General features: G+C 36.5%; 1 protein-coding gene and 1 long non-coding RNA gene across 3 annotated transcripts in view; one reads left to right on the top strand and one right to left on the bottom strand.

Annotated features, from left to right (window-relative positions):
* LOC131440695 (inactive dipeptidyl peptidase 10) overlaps positions 1–25,786 on the top strand; it is a 176,944-nt gene that overhangs the window by 90,131 nt on the left and 61,027 nt on the right. The gene's annotated exons all lie outside the window — the stretch shown is intronic.
* Positions 17,726–19,829, bottom strand: LOC131440696 (uncharacterized). Its single transcript, XR_009231432.1, has 3 exons — positions 19,527–19,829; positions 19,152–19,455; positions 17,726–19,091 (listed from the first exon to the last, which is right to left on the bottom strand). It is a non-coding gene; the product is annotated as an uncharacterized LOC131440696 (long non-coding RNA).

The following is a 25,786-nucleotide window of genomic DNA, read 5'->3' on the forward strand; positions in this document are numbered from 1 at the left end:
CTTGCTGAATTTTTCTGCGTCGTTTCAATGAGTCGAGCCCGATCAGTCGACAGCGATCGGGATACGGTGGGAGCTCAAGCGGATTCCTCCAAGGAAGGTTTCTTAGAGCAAGTCGAACAAATTATTTCTGTACGCGTTCAATCCGTACGTTCCAAACCAGCTGATACGGATTCCAAATTGGGCTAGCATTTACCAGTATAGGACGAACCAAGGAGCAATATAACGCTTTCAAGCAATGCGGATCTAATTGCCGTGTTGCCTTTGAAATTATAGATGAACGATGTAGATTGAAGGTAAGTATAGCATCTAACAAAACACCAAGATCATTAACATGATTAACTCTCTGGAGCCTTTGTCCATCAATTTCATAGTCGAATCGAATTGGATTCAGTATTCGGTGGAACGTTATGACCTGGTATTTTGCAATGCTGACAATAAGCCAGTTTCTATGACACCAGGCGACGAATGTATCAAGAAAATTTTGAAGCCGGATGCAGTCGTCGATAGAACGAACTTCAAGATACAATTTCAAATCATCGGCATATACTGATCTGTAACCAACACCGAACAGCGAAACAGCATCATTGAAGAACAGCAAAACCAAAAGTGGACCAATATTACTGCCTTGAGGAACTCCAGATAGATTTGAAAACGGAGTTGATACACAGGAGCCTAATTTATTCGAAAAACTCTACCACATATGTAAGAACAAGGCTGTTTAATAAACCTTTGTGTTGCACCCAGCCGCGAAATTTTGCATAAAAGTATTTGGTGGTCAATTCGGTCGAAAGCTGCTTTCAGGTGCATCCTCTCCAAACTCGAAATACAAGTTGAAGTGAAATCTAAGAGATTCGTGCTGACCGAACGACCTGGCATAAATCCATGCTGATCGGAGGAGATGTAATTTTTTGTACGAAAAAGTACCTCGGTGCTCACATTTATTTCAAATAGCTTAGATGCAGCAGATAAATTCGTTATGCCTCTGTAATTCCTAACGTCAATACGATCACCGCTCTTGTATACAGGAAACACAAAAGACTTTCAAGTCACCGGAAAAATTCCTTGCTCAAATGATTTGTTAAATATAGTGCACAAAGGATCAGCTGAAACAAAAGCACAATGACTATACACAACAGAAGGAATACCATCTGGTCCGGGCGAAAACGATCGTTTTAACTTTTTCGCTGCGGCAACAATCATAATGGGAGTAATCAAAAACGTGTCAATGTGCGCTATATTCTCAGGAACATCCACCGCGGCGGTCTCCGCTTCGATACCGGAGGTAGTATTTGCAAACAGATCACATGAGTCCAAGGTTGACATGAATTCAACACCATCGAGACAAACTTTTTAAGGAATCGATGAGCACTTGCGTTTAAAGTTTACAAAAGTTCAGAAATATTTAGGATTCCGACGAAGATCAGTTTGAATCCGCATAACGTAGGCTTTGTAAACCCCGCGTTTATTTTACGATAATTTTCACTGGAACTTTAAACATTCGCTTTGTTTCAGAGCTATGCCAGCGACGATGTCTGCGCTGCCAAATATTGTAGGTCCGTTTCAATCTACGTAGCCGTACAGTGGTCTAAAGAGGGCTCATTAGCCGTTTAACGAAAGGCAAATTTGAACTCAGCCATTGAATCAATGTGTTACAGAAAAAGGACGCCATTTCATTTATGTTATCGATTTTTTGCAGTGTTCTCCAGTTAACATTTTCCTATTATAAAGGCGGATGGTGCGGGTCAACGGGTAGTAGTGGAGCAACACTACAGTCAACAACTAATTGATGCTCCAAAGAACAAAAAACCAAATCGAGCAATCGTCCGAGATGATTTCTGTGTTAATTATCTTGACAAAAATTCAGGAAATCCATGCCGTCGATCAGCGCCGTGCCAGCATCGAGTAGCACCGAAGAACAAGAGGAGTGTGTTTCCTCATTCCGTTGATTCCACACAATGCGGAGCTCGTTGAAATCACCGCACACCAGAACAATATCATTAGCAGAACCTTTACTGCACAATTCCGAAACAGTTGAAATGTGCACATTGATCACATCAAGGTTTTGGCTTTTATCAGGGGGAACCCGAGTAGAGTCCCGGGTAGAGTGTGAGATTAAAAAGAAAACTCAATTTGATGTTGTGCTGTTCGTATATATCGATTACTTAATTTGCTATCGTTTTGGTCGTTTTAACGGTTAAAAGATCAAAATTGAAAGCAAAAAAAAAATACTGTGTGACATCAAACTGGAAACTAGTTTTGCTCTCAGTGAAAGCACATTGAAAACTTAATATGATGTAGATTTTCTCGAAATGACACGTCACGAGTATAATCTAAAAATAGAACAGCCAAAAAAGGTCCGGGATAGTATACATTTAGGCGATATTACTCGCAAGCAAGAAAAAAAATTTTATGCCATCTCCATATTAGTTCGCTAGCAAGAAAAAAGATTTCATGCAATCTTCACACTACCGCGGAGAGAATCCGGTTTCGAGCTTAGGTGTTTTGGAATGCGAACTATTTGCGATTGCCATGGACTGTAAGTGCTAGCTATCAGGAGATGGAAAATGGTCGGTTATATGACAAGCAGTGTTGTTTCACAAAGTTGCATGCAGATAGTTTCTGTCAAAGCACACTCATTGCGTCGCTTCCATCCCGCATCCATCGTGAATAGCAGTGTGGCTATTTGAGCACAGTATAAAAATGTTCTCTTTGTCCTTCTCATTTCCAAAGCTGTAGTATTCAAACATTATAACATTAAATTGAGTTATCTAATTGATAATACACAACTCGCACATGTACTCACTTTAAAATACGAATTTAGAGGCTCTAAAGACCGAACGTTTTACAGTGAAGTCTTCTACAACACAGGGAACGTGAATTAGGAATCCGGCAATAAGGTATCCCAGATTATTTGTTTTTTCGACTAATTGGGACAATGAACGATTATCTCGCTTCTGACCACAGATAGAACCAGAATCTCTCCAGTAAATTTTTAGTTCTTGTGTAGACTTATAATTTACGATCATTTGATGCAGAATTAGTCTTGTGACTCAAAATTATGAAGATTTAGTTAGACGGTATCTTTAGAAAAGTGTATTAAAGTTCCAAGATCTATTAGATGATTGATAAAATACTTCCCATAGTATCTAGCGTTAGTGAGAATATGAAGTTCTAAGCATTTATAACTAGGAATGAGAGTTGTTTTGAAGGGTGTCTTCAACACAGTTTGTGGACTACTTAGGAATATACAAATTAAACGTATATTTTCTTAGTGGCTCCTCTGAGCCACTAAAGTATTATTAAGAATTAGCTCTAGATTCTGAAATCTGAGACATTCAATGTTCAACGTTCGACCGTCGTAAGCAATGAATTTTTCCATACTGTTGGATACAAAGTTATGGATATTTTCAGAACGGGTCTGGCGAGTAGATTATTTTCGCCATCCAGGCCCCCGATTTCTGGATGCACTGAAAATAACAGATCGGCTGAAAAGTTCGTATCGTTTCTATGAGAGGGCGCCACTAGAATTAAATCCATACCATTTTCAGTTAGTACCAACCTCCAAAAGATACGTGTATAAATTTGACAGCTGTCTGATTATTAGTTTGTGAGATATTGCATTTTGAGTGAAGCTACTTTTGTTATTGTGAAAAAAATGGAAAAAAACGAATTTCGTGTGTTGATGAAACACTACTTTTTGATGAAAAAAAGTGCCGCCGATACCAAAAAATGGCTTGATGAGTGTTATCCAGACTCTGCACCGGGCGAAGCAACAATTCGTAAGTGGTTTGCAAAATTTCGTACTGGTCATATGAGCACCGAAGACGATGAACGCAGTGGACGTCCAAAAGAGGCTGTTACCGATGAAAACGTGAAAAAAAATCCACAAAATGATTTTCAATGACCGTAAAGTGAAGTTGATCGAGATAGCTGACACCCTAAGGATATCAAAGGAACGTGTTGGACATATTATTCACGAATATTTGGATATGAGAAAGCTTTGTGCAAAATGGTTGCCGCGTGAGCTCACAATCGATCAAAAACAACAACGAAAAACCATGCTGAAATTGAACGAATTAAGCTTCGAATTGCTCCCTCATCAACCGCATTCTCCAGATTTGGCTCCCAGTGACTTTTTCCTGTTCTCAGACCTCAAGAGAATGCTCGCTGGTAAAAAATTTAGAAGCAATGAAGGTAATCGCTGAAACTGAGGCCTATTTTGAGGCAAAGGACAAATCGTACTACAAAAATGGTATCGAAAAGTTGGATGATCGCTATAATCGCTGTATCGCCTCTGATGGCAATTATGTTGAATAATAAAAACGAATTTTGGCAAAAAAATGTGTGTTTCTATTAAACGATACGAACTTTTCAGCCGAACTGTTAATGGTCTAAAAACTTTGGAATGAACTTCGCGGCGTTGTATGATTACAAATATCGAAACATTTTTTTTAACTAAACCCACAAATTGTTACAGGATCGGATACTTAACGTATATAAAGGGTGATTTTTTAAGAGCTTGAGAACTTTTTTAAACAATAAAACGCATAAAATTTGCAAAATCTCATCGGTTCTTTATTTTAAACGTTAGATTGGTACATGACATTTACTTTTTGAAGATAATTTCATTTAAATGTTGACCGCGGCTGCGTCTTAGGTGGTCCATTCGGAAAGTCCAATTTTGGGCAACTTTTTCGAGCATTTCGGCCGGAATAGCCCGAATTTCTTCGGAAATGTTGTCTTCCAAAGCTGGAATAGTTACTGGCTTATTTCTGTAGACTTTAGACTTGACGTAGCCCCACAAAAAATAGTCTAAAGGCGTCAAATCGCATGATCTTGGTGGCCAACTTACCGGTCCATTTCTTGAGATGAATTGTTCTCCGAAGTTTTCCCTCAAAATGGCCATAGAATCGCGAGCTGTGTGGCATGTAGCGCAATCTTGTTGAAACCACATGTCAACCAAGTTCAGTTCTTCCATTTTTGGCAACAAAAAGTTTGTTAGCATCGAACGATAGCGATCGCCATTCACTGTAACGTTGCGTCCAACAGCATCTTTGAAAAAATACGGTCCAATGATTCCACCAGCGTACAAACCACACCAAACAGTGCATTTTTCGGGATGCATGGGCAGTTCTTGAACGGCTTCTGGTTGCTCTTCACTCCAAATGCGGCAATTTTGCTTATTTACGTAGCCATTCAACCAGAAATGAGCCTCATCGCTGAACAAAATTTGTCGATAAAAAAGCGGATTTTCCGAATGGACCACCTAAGACGCAGCCGCGGTCAACATTTAAATGAAATTATCTTCAAAAAGTAAATGTCATGTACCAATCTAACGTTTAAAATAAAGAACCGATGAGATTTTGCAAATTTTATGCGTTTTATTGTTTAAAAAAGTTCTCAAGTTCTTAAAAAATCACCCTGTAGAAGGAAATTGATGACGTCAAATATATTTGTCATATCAAATTCTGAAATAAGCTTCTACGGCAGACGATCAGCGAGATGGGAATGCCAATGCCACTATTCAGATTGACCTGCTTCAGACAAACGTGGTATCGATGATCGCCGACTTATCTAATGCCTCACAGACGTGTGGTTTGACGCTAAAATTCTCGTGGTTAAAAAGAAAGAGCATTATTTGCGTAACAGTTGAAAAAATGTTGGAAAAAATCGTTTCTTCGCGGTTCTGGTTGCGGTCAACTGCAGAATCTCGGCATGATGTCAAAGCATTTTTGTAAAAGGCAACAAAGAATTGAAGGAATAATTCTTCCATTGAAACTTAACTTTGTATTTTTGTGCTGCCATTTGAAATTTGCTCTATTTCAATGGATTCACTAAGTTGTTGATTTTAATATTTCCATTTTTTGAGTTTCACAAAACTTTAGCCTTTGAACAGCAAAATATTAACACAATGTGATATTAATTGAAAATTTGATGAGTAGATATCATGTTAGGATTTCAATCTGATGTTGCTATCATAATCAGATTTCAATGTATGTATGTGCAGGAAAGCGCCTTTAATTATGCAGCAGGTACAGCACAGCAAGGAAACGGTTCGTGGATTGCTTATTGTTAGACTATAACGAAGGCAGCAAAAAGAATAGTCGTAGGCACGACACAAATGAACGTAAACCACCACTTCTTTTTTAAATAACTATTTATTGGAATATGTGTTTAAATTAAATTATTAAGATTTAAATTGGGTGTTCAGCCACAAGTGGTAACTTTTCAGCCCTATTGAATACATGAACCACGAGGACATGAACCGTCATTTAGAGCGACGATGCAAAAAAGGTAAAATTCTTCTAGATTTGGCTCAAAACTGATTCAATTTGTAGGCTATATTAGTTACTTACTAAACGAACCGACTTCGGCTATACTGGTTCCAAGTAATGGAAATAGTGGTCAAAAACTCTAGAACGAGATTTACTCAATTTTCTCAAAGATGATTTGATCGATTCCCACAAACTTAGGCTCAAGTCAAAGTTCCAATAGTCTTATAAGTTGCTCTTTAATTTCATCCGGATCCGACTTCCGGTTCTAGATCTATAGGGCGAAGTGTGGTCAATCATTTAGTGCGACGACGCAAAATAAAGTAAAATTCTTATTAACGTTTATACCCAAAGAAAGTTTTTTCCAGTGAAATTTTTATTAATATAAGTAATATTACACCAGGTGAATTAACCCAAGTAGCACACATTATTACACTTCAATGACAGTAATTTATATGACACAAATTCATGGGACAAGTTACAGACTTTGCAACGTGCATTATAACTGCTATCTAACTTGATAAGTGTAAGAGGGGGAGCTTGTGAGACTTACCAGGGTTGCCAAACAACTCAAAAAAAAAAAAAATAAAAAAGGAAAAAAAATTTCTCTGTAAAGAATATTTGATTTGATTCAGCGCGCACATGAAACAGAAAATATAATTTTGTGTCAAGTTACAATTTACTCCCATTCAACATTTACGACCAAAAATTGGCATCCGATAATGAGAGCTAAAATATAGTATTCAATATTCTTTAAATTCACTATATCTACTCAAAATCTAAGTTTTATTCGATATTTATGGTGAAGTTCATCATTGTACTTATTGAAATCGTGCGCGCCTTCGATATTTTGGTTTCAGAACATCGACATACAAAATAATATTCACATTTTTATTCTCGTCATATGAAATTTACAGCTAAAAAGTCGAAATGTGTTCAGTTAGAACTTTTTTGTGATTAAGGTAGCGCTTCGCCGTGGTCAGGTCGAAGCAAGACAACTCACTGCTTCCTCTTGCTTTGTCGCCGAAATTTCACCCTAAATTGCAAATTTCTAAAATACTAACCCGATTCACGAAAAATCAAAAACATACGATTGTAGGTAAATGATTTTACTATGCATTTGGCGAAAAATATCACTTAGAAAGCTTTTCTTTCGCGAGATTTCGTGCGAGTTTTGTTAAAATTTGGTTTTCTTATTTCCTTTTCTCGCTATAAACAACTCGCATATGTAGGGATGTGCTACGTTTTCAACAAAGCGTCAAAGCTAGTAGCGATGAAAATCATTACTGATTTCTGGTTCTACTGAAACATGAAAAGAAATTATTTTACAAAGAAGTAACACTTACTTACATTTTCTACTCATCTATATTCAACGTTTACGCAGAGAGAACGGACAACGAAAACAAAAGAAATGTTGTTAGCGTCTACCGCATGTAACATTTTGCACACCCCAATGCATGCGTTGACATTGTGTGCGTGCGAAAGAATAAGGAAAAACTCATTTATTTTTAAAACTCGCACGAAATCTTTCGATAAAAATGTTTATCAGGCACAATTTATATACGAATCGATAGAAAAATTTATTATCTAGAATCGTATGTTCTTGGAATTTCCGTTTTCTTCCCCGTTTTCTCACAATTTTGGGTAAATTACGTGAAACCCCGGGATAGGCAGCGAACTCCCGTGACCACGGCGAAGCGCTACCTTAATATTAGTTTTTCATATACCTAAGTTAAAACCGTGACCAATCGCAATAATTAAAAATTACACTTTTTTCAAATTTAATGAATATTTCATTCTCTGGTCATAATGGTAGCCATTGGTAGCATACTCTGCCGTGACAAAGTGTAGAAATATTCTCTCTACTAGTGCAAATGTACTTCCCAGAACGACACAAGTTTGCTTCGCACATGTACCGCAAAAAATTGCGTATAAGCGCAAATTTAACTATAGCCAATTTTTAAACTGAAGGAATTTTCTACTTATTCTACTCATTGATTTAATATTTTTGTCCGGGATAATGTACGGAAGCTTTCAACCGACACTGTAATTGTATTTCTTTGTAGCATCACAACGAATACGGTAACCGATATGAACTCATTACTTAACTTTGTCTTATAGTGTGTCACTTTTTCATTGTCACATTTTGTTACGGTGACCATTTGGCGACTAAAAACAGTCAATGCGAGCACGTCGTGAGAGTTAGTTACGTTGGTACTTATTGTCACTTAGTATGATGAGATGTGAATTCGTAACACTCGTTACATGTGCTACTTGGGAAGACAGTTTTTTTTATTTATTTTTGTATTTTGTTGTTGTTTTATTTAGAACTGGGAAAATCCGTCATTTTGCTAATATAAAAAAAATAGTACAGCTAATCATATAGAAGAATTAAGAGTTACCTTATAGACAGCCGGTGTATTTCTTGAAACGGAGGACGATATTATTTCTGAAGAAAAACATGTGCCAGGCGCTTCGCGACACCGAGAATTGCAACATAAACTTAACAATTTAAAGATGTTGTGCTCGTCTCAATCTAACCCTCAACATCTTGTACATGTTTTTTGTCATTTTCAATTAATGGTTCGCGAAATTGACCCTGCATTCTACTAGCATCCAAATTCAATCACTCCGCTTTCCGCGCATACTCTGGCTATCAGCTTAGCTGACACCCTACGCACACTGTAACCAAATGGTGTCCAAGTCTTCCTCTTCAAGTAAGGGGAAGAACCAATCGCTAATCATGGCGTGGTAGCAGGTGTGGATTTTGGTCTGGCGGCATCATTGGGCCATTTTTCTTTGAAAATGAGGCAGGAGCCGCCGCCACGGTCAATGGCGAGCGCTACCACGCCATGATTAGCGATTGGTTCTCCGTGCCACATATCCGGCGCTCCGTGCCACATATCCAACGCTACGATCGATCCTCTGCGCACAGTCTTCGAAGATCGAATTATCAGTCGAAATTCGGATGTCGTTTGGCCGCCTTGGAGCTGTGATTTGACGCCATTAGACTATTATCTTTGGGGGCTATCCAAGATAAGTGTTATGTGGACAAGCCTTGAAGGACAACATTCGTGCAGCCATAGCTGAAATCAAGCTGCATACAATCGAAAATGTACAAAAAAAAAACTGGACCAACCGTATGGCGTACTGCAAGGCCAGCCAAGGCAGCCATTTGAATGAAATTATATTCCACAATTAACCGGAAGAATAGTACTTTAATATGAAAAAATAAATTTTGAAATAGGATGAACCGTTAAGTATTTAAATTTTATATTCAGAACACTTTATAAGAATATGTAATTCTTTACATTCAATAGAAATATGACAAAAACATGAAACAACAGAGAAACAAAAACGAAAACAAATTACCAAACTTCGACGGTACACACGGACGAAACGGAATGATCATTTTAATCGTTCTGACTGGCAGCAGTGCTAAATTGCGAACTGAACGCCTATGCTTTTTCATAGTTTTTCGAAAATGTTTGTCGAGCGTAGACATGCGATAGTTTCGAAAACTATTCCCTCGATAATTGCGAAGGTGTTCTGTGCTCGGTGTTTGACGAAGCAATCTGTTTCGAACCGTTCGGTTGGCGGACCATCAGTGAGGGTCGTGTAATCTGCGTTCGATACAATGCTTTGTTGATTTCAGTTCTCGCATCCTGGTTTTGAAATTATCAATGCAAAGGTGATCAACACAATTTTTTTTTGCTCTATTCATAAATCATTATTTTGGACATTATTAGTGTGCGTAGGGTGTCAGCTAAGCTGATAGCCAGAGTATGCGCGGAAAGCGGAGTGATTGAATTTGGATGCTAGTAGAATGCAGGGTCAATTTCGCGAACCATTAATTGAAAATGACAAAAAACATGTACAAGATGTTGAGGGTTAGATTGAGACGAGCACAACATCTTTAAATTGATAAGTTTATGTTGCAATTCTCGGTGTCGCGAAGCGCCTGGCACATGTTTTTCTTCAGAAATAATATCGTCCTCCGTTTCAAGAAATACACCGGCTGTCTATAAGGTAACTCTTAATTCTTCTATATGATTAGCTGTACTATTTTTTTTATATTAGCAAAATGACGGATTTTCCCAGTTCTAAATAAAACAACAACAAAATACAAAAATAAATAAAAAAAACTGTCTTCCCAAGTAGCACATGTAACGAGTGTTACGAATTGACATCTCATCATACTAAGTGACAATAAGTTCCAACGTAACTAACTCTCACGACGTGCTCGCATTGACTGTTTTTAGTCGCCAAATGGTCACCGTAACAAAATGTGACAATGAAAAAGTGACACACTATAAGACAAAGTTAAGTAATGAGTTCATATCGGTTACCGTATTCGTTGTGATGCTACAAAGAAATACAATTACAGTGTCGGTTGAAAGCTTCCGTACATTATCCCGGACAAAAATATTAAATCAATAAGTAGAATAAGTAGAAAATTCCTTCAGTTTAAAAATTGGCTATAGTTAAATTTGCGCTTATACGCAATTTTTTTGCGGTACATGTGCGAAGCAAACTTGTGTCGTTCTGGGAAGTACATTTGCACTAGTAGAGAGAATATTTCTACACTTTGTCACGGCAGAGTATGCTACCAATGGGTACCATTATGACCAGAGAATGAAATATTCATTAAATTTGAAAAAGTGTAATTTTTAATTATTGCGATTGGTCACGGTTTGAACTTAGGTATATGAAAAACTAATATTAATCACAAAAAAGTTCTAACTGAACACATTTCGACTTTTTAGCTGTAAATTTCATATGACGAGAATAAAAATGTGAATATTATTTTGTATGTCGATGTTCTGAAACCAAAATACCGAAGGCGCGCACGATTTCAATAAGTACAATGATGAACTTCACCATAAATATCGAATAAAACTTAGATTTTGAGTAGATATAGTGAGTTTAAAGAATATTGAATACTATATTTTAGCTCTCATTATCGGATGCCAATTTTATTTTCTGTTTCATGTGCGCGCTGAATCAAATCAAATATTCTTTACAGAGAATTTTTTTTTTCCTTTTTTATATTTTTATTTATTTTTTTTTGAGAAGTTGTTTGGCAACCCTGGTAAGTCGCACAAGCTCCGCCTCTTATACTTATCAAGTTACATAGCAGTTATAATGCACGTTGCAAAGTCTGTAACTTGTCCCATGAATTTGTGTCATATAAATTACTGTCATTGAAGTGTAATAATGTGTGCTACTTGGGTTAATTCACCTGGTGTAATATTACTTATATTAATAAAAATTTCACTGGAAGAAACTATCTTTGGGTATAAACTAACATAACCTTTTCAATTTGTGAACATTTATGTCACGTTAATAAGAATTTTACTTTATTTTGCGTCGTCGCACTAAATGATTGACCACACTTCGCCCTATAGATCTAGAACCGGAAGTCGGATCGGGATGAAATTAAACAGCAACTTATAAGACTATTGGAACTTTGACTTGAGCCTAAGTTTGTGGGAATCGATCAAATCATCTTTGAGAAAATTGAGTGAATCTCGTTCTAGAGTTTTTGACCACTATTTCCATTACTTGGAACAGGTCGTCAAATGGTGAGATAACTAAGTCCTCACAAGTCCCTATCTCATGCCTCCCCGAGCGTCTATGATGACATTTGGTCAATAGAACGGCGTCGACTGGGTGCTATCGCCTTCTGCGTTAGTAGCAGAATGAGAGGGTGCGAAATGGCTTGTAGGTTGAAGCCCATCCTAAACTGCAGTGTTTATCATAGTATATTACAACATATAATTCTGTTGTTTATTACATCATGTATTATTATTATTATTTTTATTATTATTAGAAGAGCGTAACTTACACTGCGACATTAACTGTTATATTGTATCATAGCATATTATTTCATATATTATCGTCTTACACTATGTTATGTTATTATATACTATGTTGTATGGTATCATACTGCATTGCATTATATCATATTATATTGTATTCTATTATATTATGTCAAATTGCATTGCATTATATTGTATTATATTATATTATAGGGTTTGTGAAGAGTAGTACTACGTACCTCTGCGCAAAATATGAATTTGTTTTCCTTATAAGTTATCATTTTTAAAGTAACTTTTAACTAAATATCAAGGTTATCACAAGGTGGTCTTCACTGGTTCCTGTTTAATGCCTGAGAAATGACATATAAATTCAAGTAATATAATATCATAGCATATCGCAACATATCATTTTATTCATTCTATTAATTATTATATAATTCATTGTACTATATTATATTGTTTTTTATTATTATTTTCATTATTATATTTATTGTTATAATAAATTTGTCATCAATAATAATAACATATATTATTTTTGTAGGTGTGGATATTATTATTGTTATCAGGAGCGAAATATTCTACTTCCTGCAGTATTGCGAAGATAGCAGAGCATAACTGACACTCTACATTAACTGTTATTTTATATATTGTTTTATAATATATTATATTATATTGTATGACATTATATTATATTATATTAAATTAAAATATATTATATTATATTATGTTATATTATATTATTTTGTAATCTATTATATCATTTTATGTTATATTAATTTCATTACACTATGTTTCATTGTATTTATCAATATAAAACATTTTGCACGGGGGCGTAAAGGGGAGGGAGCATCAGGGCATCGGACGAATTAATGACTGGACGAGGGATTGTGGATAGCCAGCCCAAGTCACTTGAAGGAAACTTGTTTCCTTCTGAAGGTTTGAAATGAGTCTGACGCGCCCTTCTCAAACAAACCATCAGGTGGGTTCAAGCATGTATAGCGATATGCTTCATCCATGCACATGATATTATGGTTGGAAGAGCATCTTTTATTCCCGCGGAATACGAGTAAGTGACTCTACTTACATATCCGCCCAACCCTTTTTGTTCGCTTTTCGGTAACAGCTATAGCAAGAAGGTGAATGGATGAGTCATATCGGGGCTACTGTAAGTCTACCCGCATCCACTGGCAAGTCCTTGAACTGATGGTGGCTTCACTTCACATCACATCACATCACACTATTTCCATTACTTGGAACCAGTATAGCCGAAGTCGGTTCGTTTAGTAAGTAACTAATATAGCCTACAAATTGAATCAGTTTTGAGCCAAATCTAGAAGAATTTTACCTTTTTGCTTTTCTCATATAGAAAGGTTATGCGAATTGAAAACCGACTAGTGAAAATTAGTCGTATACCATTCGACTCAGTTCATCGAGCTGAGCAATGTCTGTGTGTGTATGTATGTGTGTGTGTGGGTATGTGTCAAATAATCTCACTAGATTTTTCTCGGAAATGGCTGAATCGATTTTGACAAACCTACATTCAAATGAAAGGTCTCTTGGTCCGATACGGAATTCCTGAATTTCATCCGGATCCGACTTCCGGTTCCGGAGTTATAGAGTAAAATGTGTTCAATATTGTACACCGTCACATAAACCGGCGAAACAAAAACCGTAAAAAATTTTGTAAATTGGACTCAAAACCGTTATTCTCAGTCTTAGGGTCGAATGAAAGGTCTTATGGTCCTACCGAAAATTACTGCATGTTTTCGGATGCAACAAACATTTAAATCGTTATTTAGAGTGCGATGACAAAATTGTATAAAATCTTCAAAATTTGAATTAAAACTAGTAGAGTTTGTATGTCATGTTAGTTGATGGCCGTACGAACCGACTTTGATTATACCGGTTCTCGGGTTCCGGTGCTGGAAGTGCATATAATAGTGAACCCACTTCATTTTCTTAAGGATGATATACGCAATCAAAGCACTGTTTAATTCTGTATGTTATACCAGTTAATGCACAAACAATCTCTTGGTTTCTTTCAAAAATCGAAGAAAATTTTTTTGAATAGAATACCACAATATTATACATGAGAAAGGCATCATCACACCACTAGGTATATTAAAACAGGTTTTTTTTGCATCGTCGCTCTAAATGACGGTTCATGTCCTCGTGGTTCATGTATTCAATAGGCCTGAAAAGTCACCACTTGTGGCTGAACACCCAATTTAAATCTTAATAATTTAATTTAAACACATATTCTAATATATATATATATATATATATATATATATATATATATATATATATATATATATATATATATATATATATATATATATATATATATATATATATATATATATATATATATATATATATATATATATATATATATATATATATATATAATGTAGTATCGGGGTCGCGGATTCTCGAGAATCCAGCTTTCAGCTGGCGATCGGTTTTAATAATAACTTTGTATGTTCGAGTTTAAACGAATAATCATCATCTTTTATTTAAAAATCACTTATTTATATCCTATCCTCTCCTAACTTAGCTAATTGAATTTTACAGTATGGATTGCTAAAAATCCGGGGGGAGGAGTTAGAACGCGCAGCGTAAATCTGATTTAACCAATGACATGTCTCGGTCATTGTATTGTATTTGAGTAGGAGAGAGTGAGTAATGTTTCTAGACAAGTGTGTGAGTGTGATACAAAAAGGGGAGGTTGAGAGTAGTCAGGTTTAACTCTCGTGAGTGTCGGTTCGAGTCAGTGTGTTTTCCTGGGTTACTGTTATTCTACGTCATGCCGTATGGCACTTGTTTGAGAGAGGTGTGGAACGTGGAGAAACGGGAAATGACATAACTGTTTTGTTTTGGGTGATATTTGATGCTGATGTTTCCTTATTTATTGTTGTCGTATGAACGCGGTGTTTTCGTTGAGTCGAAGTAAGTGCTGACAATTTAATCGCCTTATGTAGGTGAAGTTTATATTTCAAGTGGGTTTCATGACATGGTGTCGAGTGGAAATTTGTCGAGTACGTGTTTTATGGAAATTTGTCAAGTGCGTGTGGTCTGAAGTGTGGGAAAGATTTGATCTTGAATATTTTACATGGTCTGAAATGTGTGAGGAGATTTAGTGTTACATGCTCATATTACACGGTAGTGGCCGGTGAATTGAATTTAGGATGAGATGATTCCAGATGGCGATGGTAATTTTCTATGTTGGCCGCATCCTTCGGTCCGTGTGGGTCCGCGGGAAACACCCCCAGGCTACGAAGGCCCGGCGGGTGGCCCGCATGCTGGTTTTCGACTGGAGCGGTCTTCCGTGGACGATGATGGTGATGTTACGGAAGAGAATGAAAAAAAAGTGAATATTGTGGGATCGTGGTAAAAAGGGGGTGTGGGAACAAAATGTTTGAAAACGACATAGATCCAATTAGTTGCCATCGAGATGGTGAAAAAAAGCGATTCGGTAATGCTAATAATGTGTGCGTGAAACAAGTTTCATAATCTTTTATTTGGATTTGATCAGATAAAACTATCATATAGTTGAAAATGAAACAGATCAGTCGTTTCTGCTTATAATGGCAATTCAATTGAAGTTTAAAGTAGAAACTTTGAACGAAACCTTTTCCATTTTGCAGGAGAAATAATTTGTTTCAGTTTCCTTGCACTACCAAACAATCCATCAGTAACTATCACATTTCTATATGGATTTTCTCTCGCAGATTTGGCTTAAAGATAAAGATTTATACACTTTTTATTAAAATTTAAGCGAAATAGAAACCTTTGCTCGAAGAAGTCGATGGCAATAAATACGGTACATTGTCGAAAAACTTTTTATTCTTTCGGAAAACTGCTTTTCCACAAAACGTGTTTAATTTTGTTTATTTTGTATAGTGCAATCCAATACAGATGCACTGAAGCAGTATAGCTCAACTTTCTAATATGTAACAACAAATTAAAAAGTTTTTTTCTGGAAAACTGGTGGGAAAGCATTTTAGATTTCAGTAGATTGAACATAATTGCAGAAGATTTCAATATTGACTGGCCCAGTGACCAAGATTCGAATCGTTTGAAACAGTCAGAATTCTTCAACCTCTAGCAAACTGTGAATGAATTCACGAGAATTTCCAGACAGAGTAGAACTTTAATAGATCACGTGTATTCAAATATTATTCGTTCATTAGTAGCGGACGGAGAAATACGTTAGCTTGACTAGCTCGAGCCGGTGTTACTCTTTAGACCTTTTACAGTTGAAGCAAAAGAAGGATAAAAAGTATACAACGTTTTGCAGAACTAACAACGAAATTCGCTGGCGTGGATACACGAATGCTCGGAATATATACTCACGAGCCTTGAAAAAGACTAGATGTGAGTATTTTCAGAGGAAGATCGATCAACATCAACGAAATAGCAAGGAGTTGTGGAAAATCCTTAAATGAATGATTAGGCCAACACATAGCTCTTCGAAAAGCATGTTTTTCAATGGGATAGAAGAACGGTGTGAGCAAAACATAGTTGAAAAATTGAACAGTTATTTTAAAAACAGTGTTCAACTGATCAATCAGAGAATTGATCAGGTCAGTGAACCTAGTGAAATAACACAGTCGATAAATAACAATTGCAGATTTGAAGGGTTTCACCCAATAACTTCTGGACAGTTGAGATATATTTTTTTTAATTTGGAAAGATCGGCAGGTATCGATAATGTCAACGTAAAGGTGATACAAGATTGCTTTCATGTAATCGGACACGATCTTCTAAACTTGAGAAAACGACTCGATACAAACTGGGCACGTACCGAAAGTTTGGAAAGAATCATTAGTGGTTCCTATTCCCAAAGTTGCTGGAACGGATGAAGCCGAAGAGTACCGTCCCATCAACATGTTGCACACACAGGAGAAAATATTGGAACATGTACATCTTTAAAAATTGTTACATCTTTATAGATGCACATAAAAGGAGCGTCGTAATGCACTTACATTCACAATACAAAGCATTCAAAGATAAGTCATATCATTAACTTCACAATTGTTTTAGATGAAACTCACATCGATAGAGACGCAAAATTTATGTTTACATGTTAGTAAATGTAATATTGTGTCATCACCGAAGAAATTACGGCATACTTGAATTTACGTCAAGCGTAAATTTCGTTTTTTCTTAGAATAGTTAAGGACCAGTTGATGAACTATTTGAACGGTTATAATTTGATAATGCCGTAAAAACCGGGATACCGACAGGGACACTCTTGCAAAACCGCTTTGAATCTGGTATTAGCAAAATAGAAACAGAGAATTGAAGTTGTAGAAACTATTCTTGCAGTGTTCTTGGATCTAAAGCGCGCTTTTGAAACAATCTCAAGACTTTTATTGTTACAAACTCCACAACGCTTTGGCATTGAAGGAGTAGCATACAAATGGTTTGAAAGCTATTTATATGATATAAAACAAAAGACTGTATTTAACGATTTTGTGTCTAGTTCTCTAGATAATTCACGTGGAGGTAGTGTCCTAGGACCAATTTTATGTATTATGTATATTAATGATATGAAACGAGTTTTACGATTTTGTGATATCAATTTATTTGCTGACGACACGGTTCTGCTTATTGCATCTATCATCTTATCATCTGTTGCACGAAGATCTACATTCTCTAGCACGTTGGTTAAAATTCAAGCAATTGAAATTGAATGTCGCAAAGACGAAATACATTGTTAATACTTCTGCGAGCACTAGGCATGATGCTAACGTTGAAGTAGATGGTGAGATTATTGTTCGCGTTAGAGAGATGAAGTATCTTGGAGTCGTAATTGATGAAAAGTTAACGTTCAAATCTCACATTAATAACGTAATCAGGAATATTGCCCAAAAAGTACGCAGTATTGTGTCGTTTGAAAAATGACTTAACGATCAGTAGTAAAATTCTTCTGTATAAATTTATTATTTCACCACACATTGACTTCTGTCCATCCATTCTATTTCTTGCAAATAGTACACAAATCATGCAATTACAGCGATTGCAAATAAAGTCATGCGATTGATACTTAAATGTAATAGATACACTTCCTTTACTTTTCTGCTGAGTGCATTACAATGGCTATGCTGCCTCGATTTTTGCGTGATCGAGTTGACAGAGGAAGTGATTTACATAGATATGATACCATAAATGCGTCAGATGTAAGAACATCAAACTTTCTATTTGGCAGATCACAGAATTCGCTACTGTACAAAGGAATATTTTTTTTCAATTCGATGCCCAGACAGATTAAACGTGCTACAACTATAAATAAGTTCAACCAATTATGTATTTCACATGTAAAATCTGTCTTATGAAAAGATTTTAAAATATTTATTATAATTGATTTCTTTAAAATTATGTAAAATGAAGAAAAATGTGTTTTTACTTATCACTATTTTTTGTAGATGTTAGAAGTTATTATGATCTGTATAATGAATATTTTTTTGTTACAAGTATTTTAGAGTTGGTATAGATAAAAAAAATGAGTTGTCTACAAAAGTTTGAGCCCGCGCGCGTAACGCAGTCAAAGATAATCTAGAAATGGAATATGACTGAATTGAGGGATGTTATTGTTCTAGTTGGGATCTACAGCTGTTGATGAAATTAGGCTGGGCTCTGCTCATTCGCAGTCTCGTTATTCCATCGTAGCTGGTGGTGATAATGATGAACTGCACGATGTAAAATACCTGGTGATCACGTTTTTCTATGTGTTAGTGCGGTTGTCATTCTATTTTGGACCTAGTTAACCTCGAACGGATGTACCCAGTAAACATTCGGAATCTCAAACTTTGACTGGTAACATTCTCCACCGACGGTGTAATTCGAGCGAACAAATGACCTCCATATGAACATCGGTAGTCTGAAATGATATTTCATTTGGTCATCTTCGGTGTTTCACGATGGATTGATGTCTCCTTGCGGTGTTAATAAAACATCATTTTTGCCAAATACTTATTTGGTGAGAACGCTGAAAAGATGACAATAAATTGCGTCAGAAAAAAATATAATAATTCAAATAAAACAATACTTAAGAGTATGAAGAGCTATAGGCAGATATTGTTTGATCGATTAGGAACTGTAAAACCAAGATGTATTCATTATCGGTTAACCGATCAGTTAAGCAATCAACGTGTGGTCTCCATTGTGTATCAAATAAAATCATCAATAAGTGCAACATTTTATCCATCCAATTCGGAATCATTTAGATCATCACCAGCCAAAAAATGCCACCCACAGCACAATCACTCCATTATCCATGATAACTGTAATAGATTCCACAGTGCGATCCGCCAAATCCTTCCTCCAACGAAATGAACAGAATCGGATGTGCCCTTGAAGAAAAAATGTCCAGATTTTCAATTAGTGCCAAAGATTCGCCAGGCTGCGCGACAACTGGAGTAACTTAGTAGTGAAATCCCGTCGTTTGCTTATGTTTACATGCTTGAATCCTTGGAAATTTCCTTGATCAACCATGGATAGTAATTGTAATATAAGAGCAAACTCAGCAGCTAGAAGTTCTATATGGAAGATCTATAACAAAACAGAAACTGGAACAAACGTATCCCCAGAAAACCGTTCTAGTTTTATTTATTCGATTAGTTCTTCTGTCAAATTTAAAACTGGTCTACGATGCCGTTCTATTTTTTTTGTATATTTGAAACACGAGTAAAACACTTCTGAGGCTGCCAGTTTTTCTTGTTATAAAATCCAGATTTAAATTTTGTAACTGGCATAAATTATACATCTAGAACTAAAACACTACTGAATATGCCCTAAGGGCATATTCAGGAGTGTTCTAGTTCTAGATGCATAATTTATGCCAGTTTTAAAATTTAAATCTAGAAATTATAACAAAATAAACTGGCAGCCCCAGCAGCGTTTTATCTGTGTTTCAAATATAGAAAAAATAGAACGGCAGAGTATACCAGTTTTAAATTTGACAGTAGAACTGGTCGAATAAATAAAACTAAAACGGATTTCTGGGATACGTTTGTTTCAGTTTCATTTACATTATAGACCACTCATATGAATCTTGCAGCTGCTGAATTTGCTCTAATATAGTATAGTAATTTCTTGTTATTCAGATGTTCTATTGAAGGAAAATCTATGCCTGCTAAGTTAACCAGCTCGTTTCGATTTTTGATTACTGGTTAAAGTATGTAATAATATTAATTATCACTTAGGTCGTTTTCGCTTGAGAAAACTGAAACTGGCCCAGGGTAGTTTCATCAAACAAACACTTTTCACGAAACTGTTTTGATTTCGCACTTAGTAACGAGGGTTTGAGCACAAACCCTAGATTCGAAACTGGCTTCAAACAAACGGTTTGACAGCAGTTAGAGTGGAAACCCCACCCAGTTTGGCATCAAGCAAAAACGACATTAAATAACTCGTTCAGCTCACACCTTTGTAGGGGTATGAGGTGGGATCATCATCATCATCATCATCATCATCATCAATCAAAAACTAATGGCGTTTTTCATTGAGAAACATTGGTGGCGTGGATTGCTCTGGTTTTGCACTTTCGAGCAGAAATGGCAATGAAACACCGTCAAAATATTGCATTTCTGCTCGAAAGTGCAAAATCAGAGCAATCCACGCCACCAGTGTTTTTCAATGAAAAACGGCATAAGACTGTATGCAATTTTTCATCAAACATCGACAAAATATTGATCAAAACTAATATTTCAATATGAAACAATGCTTTAAATTTTTTAAATTATTATTTAAAAAATACAATGTTTGAAATTAAATTGTAAACTCGTGTTTGATAAACTGGTTGCACTGAACATATAAATTCTGTGGAATCAGCAGTAGTAGTACCGATTGCATCACATGAGTATAAGTGCCTCATGCTGTAATGGAAAAAGTATCATACCACCAAAGTTATCAGATAGTAGCAGTACCTTTCTTGTCAAATTATTCTGAACGCGAAACGTTGCCAAATTTACCAATATTTTTTCTACGAAATAGTCTACAATATTATTTTTTCTTCAGAACAAGATCTACGACCATTGTTGCCTAAAACCTTCATCTTCATAACTTAAAAATTTACTTTGATTGTTTTCATTCATATCCATACTACCCATTGCAAGTGCGAGAAATTGTACCATCTTCCTTTTTGTGGTGGTGTGGGGTGTAGATCTATGATATGCGTATCAAACATGAAGTATGTAATGCACAAATTTCTAACACCAGGAAACTTGGTTTACTCTTAATTCTTAAACTCTTACTGTACAGTGTATACACAGTTTGAAAAAATCTTTTGATTTTTCATCTTATAAGATGCACATAAATGGAACATCATATTTCACAGAAACTCATATTCAAGCAAAGCCTTGATATTACATTCCAGAATTTGACCTTCTGTTTCAACAGACTTCGCAGCCGATTCTTAGTGTACAGAACCATTGCATGGCTGGTGCTACGATCCTACTGACACAACGAATCCTTCCAGGTCGGGGTTCGAACATATGATAACTGGTTTGTAAGACCAGTGCCCCATGCATTGAACCGCCAACCCAGGCCAACTCATATTCAAGAACATGTAAAATTATGAGATTTGAAAATTTCATGGTTAGTAATCGAATAAAAAAAAAACAATAAATGATCGATAGCTACAGCGCGGCTTGAACCAAGAAACATTAGATCACAAAGCACGCTGCTAATCAACGAATCCACAAAATCACATATTTGCTTTATGAATAATTAATACATATAAATCCATACAGCGGCACTTGGTAGCCGAATGCAAATTACACTCGGAATCAGTAAAATTCTGTACGAAAGGAATTTTGCGTCACTTGACAAGTTAAGTATTTATGAATTGTATCGTTTATAGAATTATGTTACCTGTAAAATTCATAATATTTTTCTGCACAATTATTTCTTTTACTTTGTTTGGTCGTCGGAATGTATCAAAAAGTTTTGTACAGGTAGATCATAACGTCTAACTAGAATCTACTAGGCAAAAGCTTTTAAAAACAGGTATTTTTAAGTTTGTTTGTTTCTCATGTGTAGTTCCGTTACCTGGTGTCGAAGGAACTGGCTTATAGTCAGCATTGCAAAATGTCAGGTCATAACATTCCACCGAATATTGAATCCATTACATTTCGACTATAAAATTGACGGACAAACGCTTCAAAGAGTTGATCGTGTTAATGACCTTGGTGTTTTGTTGGATTCTAAACTTACTTTTAATATGCATCGTTCTGCACTAATTACAAAAGCGACTCGACAATTAGGTTTTATCGCTAAAATCGGACGGGATTTTAAAGATCCTCACTGTTTGAAGGCGTTATATTGCTCGCTAGTTCGGCCTATACTCGAAAATGCTAGCATAGTTTGGAGTCCGTATCAGCTAGCTTGGAGTTTACGAATTGAACGCGTGCAGAAAAGATTTGTTCGACTTGCTCTAAGAAACCTTCCCTGGCAACATCCGCATGATCTTCCACCGTATCCCGATCGCTGTCGTCTGATTGGTATGGACTCACTGGATCGGCGCAGAAAAATTAAGCAAGCAATTTTTTTTGCAAAAATACTCAACGGCGATATTGATTCTCCGAAGCTCTTATCTAGTCTTGACTTCCGTGCTTCACAACGATCGCTACGTTCTACTGGTTTACTTCAACCGAGATTTCACCGAACGACGTTTGGATTCTATGAACCGATAACAGCATGCATCAGAACATTTGGGACTGTTGAACACCTCTTCGATTTCGGCGAACCTACACATAAATTTGCACAGAAAGTGTTACGATCCACATTTTTATAACTTGACTACATCATATTCATTAAGACCTTTTACTGTCGGATGAATTAAAAATAAATAAATAAATAAATAAATAAATAAATAAATAAATAAATAAATAAATAAATAAATAAATAAATAAATAAATAAACATAAAAACTAGTATGTAGTAGTAACATAAACAATGGTGTCAAGTTAACCCTTTAATAATGGATTTAGTGAAATTACAAGTTTTCTCTCCTATCATCACAAAATGTAATAGCTACACAACAAGAGAAATATTTGAAGTATGTTCAATAATCAGAACAAATTGGCTCAAATGGCACGTTCCCCTTGATACTTGGAGATTTGTGCCTTGCCATCAATTTGTTTTTAGCATCATTTTCCCGATGTATAAGAGAGAAGGATTGAAAGGAAATGGTAAGGGTTGGACTAGGAGGATGGGAAAAATTGACGACACAAAAACACATAAAAGCAGAAGTAAATTCTGCACCCCTAAGGGCATATTCAGGAGTGTTCTAGTTCTAGATGCATAATTTATGTCAGTTTTAAAATTTAAATCTAGAAATTATAACAAAATAAACTGGCAGCCCTAGCAGCGTTTTATCTGTGTTTCAAATATAGAAAAAATAGAACGGCAATGTATACCAGTTTTAAATTTGACAGTAGAACTGGTCGAAAAAATAAAACTAAAACGGATTGCTAGGGATTCGTTTGTTTCAGTTTCATCTACATTATAGACCACCCATATGAATCTTGCAGCTGCTGAATTTGCTCTAAGGGATGCTGAACAATCTGCTGGGGATCACATTTAGTGGAAGCAGAAGTAAATTCTGAACCTCTACGAGGTCTCGAACAGTCTGTTGTTAATAAAACCTCCAACCCCCGAGAGGATTTAGAGATCTTACAAAAGCGACACCATTCTGCACTCCCGGAAGAATGCAGAACGATTCGTAGTATGTACGAGCAATAAATTCGGTACCCCCTAAAGGATGTCAAATAATCTGCTAAACCCTATTTAAGGTGAATACAGAAAGGATTCACTCACTCTAGGAAGAAAGATGAACCCTTCTGACTACAACTCCTCACCACATTGGGTGAGAAACGAGAAAATATCCTTTAATTTTAGCTCCGCATACACAGACTCCACCATGTATGGAGAACCAAAAACCCGGATACGTAGTTGCGTCAATGCGGGACAGTTACATATCAGATGATATGAAGTACCATAATCGCATTCACACAAATCACACGAAAAATACTCAGCACGTTGAATAGTAGCCATGTGATAATTGAGTTTGCAATGTCCAATCAGAGCTCTGACCAGAATACTGCAATGATGCTTGGAGAAATACAGTAGACACTTTGACATTTTCAGATTTAAATCTGGTAGAAGCGCCAGTAGTTGGCATGTTTAGATGCAACCCAAGAACGAATCTTGTGCTTTATCCAAGTGGTAAAGCTGGTTCAGGACCAACGAAATCATTCGTTGCACCAGCTCTAGCCAACTCATCAGCCCATTTATTTTTGCGTTCGACATGCGATCGCTAGATTCGACCGTGAGTCATTCGAAATGAGTGCTTTTAAGGCTGCCTGACTGTCGGAACAAAAATAAATTCGTTTACCACAGATCCTCTGCTGAAGTGTCGATTGTACTCCACACAGAATCGCGTAGATTTCTGCTTGGAACACAGTACATTATTAACCAAGTGAATGAGACTACTCTAGTCTCATTTCACGACAGTAGACACCAGCATCAGCACGACCATTCAACAGAGAACCGTATAACAAACTATGTGTTCATCAAGTTATCGTTCCAGACAATCAGACAACCATTCCTCACGAAGAGGATAGCTCACATTGAATGTTTTGAAAGGAAAACTGCATGTCACTAGAGGCGAGTAAATACTCATCCCACGTAACCATTTGAGACCACAAGCGAGTGTGGCTGGTAGCATAATCTAATGGGTTACTGTTCCAAAGCCCTGTAACCTTAAGACCAGACTAACATTCCTGATATAGTGATCGACTCTGCGTTCCACTGTTTTAAGAAGAAATGAGCTAAGATTGATAGGCCTGAAACTCTTCGCATCCTAATAAGTGTCGCGACCGCCTTTGGGAATAAATTTGACAATTATTTCCTGCCAGGCTCTTGGAATATATCCTGTCGCAAGACTAAAAGTAAGTATTTTCTTCAAAACATGTTTGAAATGATCATGCCCTTTCTGCAGTAACACTGGGAAAACTCCATCCTTTTCAAGAGACTTGTACGGAGCAAAACTCTCAACTGCCCACTTGACCGATTCAATCGTCACAACGCTTCGAGCAAGGGCCCAAGAATCGTAACTACCTGAAAAAGTCTCGGGAAGAGCTGTCGGTGATGGATCTATACATCCTGGAAAGTGATTGTTAAAAAGATAGTGAAGTACATCACCTTCATCAGACAAGTGTTCACCATCTGAAGTTCTTAAGAAACTGACAATAAAGTCCTTAGACTTCGAAAGTAACTTATTTAATCTGCTAGCTTCGTTGAGACTAGAGACATTTGTGCAGAGGCTTTTCCAACCACTTCACTCAGACGATCGAAGAGCATTTTTGTAAGCCCTTCGAGCCGACACGAATGCCCCCGACCCATCTCTGCGTCGGTGGTTCCAAGCTCTTCTGCATAGTTTCCTTAGTCTAGCAAGTTCAGCATTCCACCAAGGAGTTCCTCTAGTAGCTCGCACAATCCGAAGTGGACAAGCCTCTTCATATGCTGCAACTATGAGTGAGTTTGTCTCGTCGACAACATTTTCCAAATCAATTGGAGTTTCAATTGTTGGTTGGAATCCGTAAAATCTAGTCGCTAAGCCCTCTTCATAGAGGTCCCAGTTTGTAGTTTTGGGATTACGATATGTGATAATATCAAATTT

The sequence above is a fragment of the Malaya genurostris genome, chromosome 1 (genome assembly GCF_030247185.1).
Source record: "Malaya genurostris strain Urasoe2022 chromosome 1, Malgen_1.1, whole genome shotgun sequence".
NCBI classification, from domain to species: domain Eukaryota; kingdom Metazoa; phylum Arthropoda; class Insecta; order Diptera; family Culicidae; genus Malaya; species Malaya genurostris.